Genomic DNA, 4,059 nt, shown 5'->3' on the forward strand with positions numbered 1-4,059 from the left:
CAGTTTTAATGTTCTATTCTGTTTTCTCTGTTTTTTGACTTTTCTGGTTTCTAACTTCCCTGTGTTCTGATTTACCTGTTTTTCTGTTTTCCGACATTCCTGTTTTCTGATTTACTTGTTTTATTTGTTTTCTGACTATCCTGTTTACTCAGTTTTCTCTGCTTTCTGACTTCCCTGTTTTTTTCTGTTTTCTAACATTCCTGCTATATCAGATTTCTGACGTTTCTGTTTTCTCTGTTGTCTGACTTTCCTGTTTTCTCTGTTTTCTGAATTCCCTGTTTACTTAGTTTTCTGTTTCCACTGTTTTCTGACTTTCCTGTTTTCTCAGTTTTTGTTCTTTTCTGTTTTTTCAGTTTTCTCTGTTTCTGACCTTCCTGCTTTCTCGGTTTTCTGACATTCCTGTTTGCTCAGTTTTCTCGGTTATCTGACATTCCTGTTTCCTGACTTTGCTGTTTTTCCATTTTCTGACTTTTCTGTTTTCTGACTTTTCTATTTTCTGACTTCTCTGTTTTCTGATCTACCTATTTTCTATGTTTTCGGACTCCTGTTTTATCAGTTTTCTCTGTTTTCTGACTTTCCTGTTTTCTCAGTTTTCACTGTTACCTGCCGTTTCTGTTTTTTCAGTTTTCTCTGTTTTCTGAATTCACAGTTATCTTACTTTTCTGTTTCCTGTTTTCTGCCTTTCCTGTTTTCTTTGTTTTCTGAATTCCTTGTTTTCTTACATTTCTGTTTCCTATATTTTCTGCCTTTCCTGTTTTCTCAGTTTTTTCTGTGCTCTGATTTTCCTGTTTTTCTGCTTTCTGACTTTCCTGTTTTCTGACTTTTCTGTTTTCTCAGTTTTTTCTGTTCTATCCTGTTTTCTGACTTTTCTGGTTTCTAACTTCCCTGTATTCTGATTTACCTGTATTTTCTGTTTTCTCATTTACCTATTTTCTATGTTTTCTGACTGACCTGTTTCATCAGATTTTCACTTTCCTGTTTATTCAGTTTTCTCTGTTTTTTGACTTCCTTGTTTTTACGTTTTCTAACATTCCTGCTTTCTCAGTTTTCTGACTACCCTGATTTTTATGTTTCCTGGCTTTTCTGCTTTCTCTGTTTTTTGAATTCCCTGTTTTATTACTTTTCTGTTTCCTATTTTCTGCCTTTCCTGTTTTTCTCTGTTTTCTGACTTTCCTGTTTTCTTAGTATTCTCTGTTTTCTAGCTTCCCTGTTTTCTCTGTTCTCTGAATTCCCAGTGTTCTTACTTTCCTGTTTTCTCTGTTTTCTGATTTTCGTGTTTTCTCTGTTTCCTGTTTTCTATGTTTTCTGACTGTCTCATTTTTTCTGTTTTTTGACTTCCTTGTTTTTTTTTGTTTTCTTACTTTCCTGTTTTGTCATTATTCTCTGTTTTCTGACTTTCCTGTTTTCTCTGATATCTAACATTCCTGTTTTCTCAGTTTTTTCTTTTTCTGACTTTCCTGTTTTCTCAGTTTTCACTGTTATCTGACGTTTCTGTTTTCTCAGTTTTCTCTGTTTTCTGACTACCCCGATTTTTATGTTTTCTGACTTTGCTGCTCTCTCTGCTTACTGAATTCCCTGTTTTCTTACTTTTTTGTTTCCTATATTTTCTGCCTTTCCTGTTTTGCTCTGTTTTCTGACTTTTCTGTTTTCTCAGTATTCTCTGTTTTCTGACTTTCCTGTTTCTTCTGTTTTGTAACTTTTATGTTTTCTCAGTTTTTTCTATTCTATCCTGTTTTCTCTGTTTTTTTTACTTTTCTGTATTCTTACTTCCCTGTGTTCCAATTTACCTGTTTTTTCTGTTTTCTGACTTTTCTGTTTTCTCAGTTTTTTGACTTTCCTGTTTTCTCAGTTTTCTCTGTTTTCTGACTTTTCTGTATTTTCTGTTTTCTAATATTCCTGCTTTCTCAGTTTTCTGACGTTTCTGTTTTCTCAGTTTTCTGACTTTCCTGTTTTCTCTGTTTTCTGACTTTCTTGTTTTCTCAGCTTTCGTTGTTTCCTGCTTTTTCAGTTTTCTCGGTTTTCTGACATTAGTGTTTTTCAGTTTTCTTTGTTTTCTGACTTCCTTGTTTTCTCTGTTTTCACTGTTTACTGACCTTCCTGTTTTCTCAGTTTTCTCTGCTATCTGACCTTCCAGCTTTCGAAATTTTCTGACTTTACTGTTTTTTCTGTTTTCTGACTTTTCTGTTTTTTGACTTTTCTATTTTCTGACTTCTCTGTTTTCTCATCTACCTATTTTCTATGTTTCCGGACTCCTGTTTTCTCAGTTTTCTCTATTTTCTGACTTACCTGTTTTCTCAGTTTTCTCTGTTTTGTTTCTGTTTCTGTTTTCTCTGTTTTCTGACTTTACTGTTTTTTCTGTTTTCTGACTTTTCTGTTTTTTGACTTTTCTATTTTCTGACTTCTCTGTTTTCTCATCTACCTATTTTCTATGTTTCCGGACTCCTGTTTTCTCAGTTTTCTCTATTTTCTGACTTTCCTGTTTTCTCTGTTTTCTGACTATCCTCTTTTCTCTGTTTTCTGACTTTCCGGTTCTCCCATTATATTTTTTTCCTATGTTTTTCCTACTTTAATAAAATTTGTAAATGAATCGGAATGCAACCGTTGGCTACTGTATGATCGAAGTAATATTAGAATAAAATTTGAGTCACTGAACACGTAGCACACGATAACAAATGTAAATGTTCCTTTCATCAAATGTATCAAGATCAAATAATAAATTTTAGAGCCAAAATCTACCTTTGAAGTCTTAATTCGTCCGTTAGAATGAGTATTGACACTCGAAAAATAAAAGAAGAAAAGCTGTTAAAGTACGCAATTATAGGAAATATCACATCGTTCTACTTTGAATGTAAACATAAATTTAAACTAAAATACGAAAAAAAGTTTCCCCTCCGTGACAATGCTTTTGCATTGCCGTGACCAGGATTCGAACCTGGGTTACTACGGCCACAACGTAGGGTCCTAACCACTAGACGATCACGGCTACCGGGGGTGTGTTGATGAATACCACACAGCTTTATGGTAACTGCTTAAAACAACTCGTGGAAACATGATTGAACCTGGAAAAAACCACTACCAGTCAAGCGGAACTTTCATACTTGCATCGAAAAATAGGTAGCAGAAAGCCGCACGAAAGGCTGAACTCATGGATGTTAATGAAGAAGTTAATGAACAATTAATTGCTGCAGGTTTTTTTCGGGGAAGGTTTGCGGTATGGTTCCAGTAGAGACCAACCGATCGGGGAGTCACTCCATTTACCAGCACAGTCGTTTCCGTGGTGTAGTGGTTATCACATCCGCCTAACACGCGGAAGGCCCCCGGTTCGATCCCGGGCGGAAATATTTTTGCTACTGTTTTGCTCCAAATTGTAACTCATAAAGGTAGGTAAATGAAATTGGTTGAAAATAATTAAATCGATTTCATCCTATTGGTGCCATTAGTTTCGTTTGGAAAGCACTATCCTCTATCCAGTTGCTTTCTGAACAGGCGTTGGGTTTTAAATCGCGGGTAAATCCGGAAAAAAAGTTGTAACCAAATTCGTTTAGTTACCGATCGAAAAGAAAATCATGTACAATTTTGATAATAGGATGATGAAAATCGGTTAAGTTGCCTATTCTGTTCCAAAGATTTACCACGAGGAAATCTCAGGGAAGACAGGACGTGTAGGGGGCAGAGTGGTTGAACTTTTTTTCGTCAATCTCAAACAATGGCAATTAAAATTGCAAACGAAAACAACCTTTTATTTCCTATTCAACTACCGCAACTACCGTGCAACAATGCATCCAGCACTGCATCATTTACCTAATGTGCTAAACGCGTATCGTAATTTATCGTATGGTAAATTTATCCATCTAATTAAGTACAACGGTCCATTAACATTTACGATGACATCATAACTCAGAATTATACCGTACACAAATTTCAGAAATAAAAATCAAAATCGTTCCTATGCTATCATTATGCTTATTACTAGTATAACGTGCTGCATCCCAAGACCGCAGAAAAACTCATAACAACCTCACCACAGCCCAACGTGGCGAAATATAACTCATCTCCACC

General features: G+C 35.4%; 2 non-coding genes across 2 annotated transcripts; one reads left to right on the top strand and one right to left on the bottom strand.

The window, feature by feature from the left end:
- Positions 1–2,911: 2,911 nt before the first annotated feature.
- On the bottom strand, positions 2,912–2,983 carry Trnah-gug (transfer RNA histidin (anticodon GUG)). The gene has a single exon. It is a non-coding gene; the product is annotated as a tRNA-His (tRNA).
- Positions 2,984–3,268: 285 nt separating this feature from the next.
- Positions 3,269–3,341, top strand: Trnav-aac (transfer RNA valine (anticodon AAC)). Its single transcript has one exon. It is a non-coding gene; the product is annotated as a tRNA-Val (tRNA).
- The last annotated feature ends 718 nt before the right edge of the window (positions 3,342–4,059 follow it).

The sequence above is a fragment of the Sabethes cyaneus genome, chromosome 3, assembly GCF_943734655.1.
Source record: "Sabethes cyaneus chromosome 3, idSabCyanKW18_F2, whole genome shotgun sequence".
Classification (NCBI taxonomy): Eukaryota; Metazoa; Arthropoda; class Insecta; order Diptera; family Culicidae; genus Sabethes; species Sabethes cyaneus.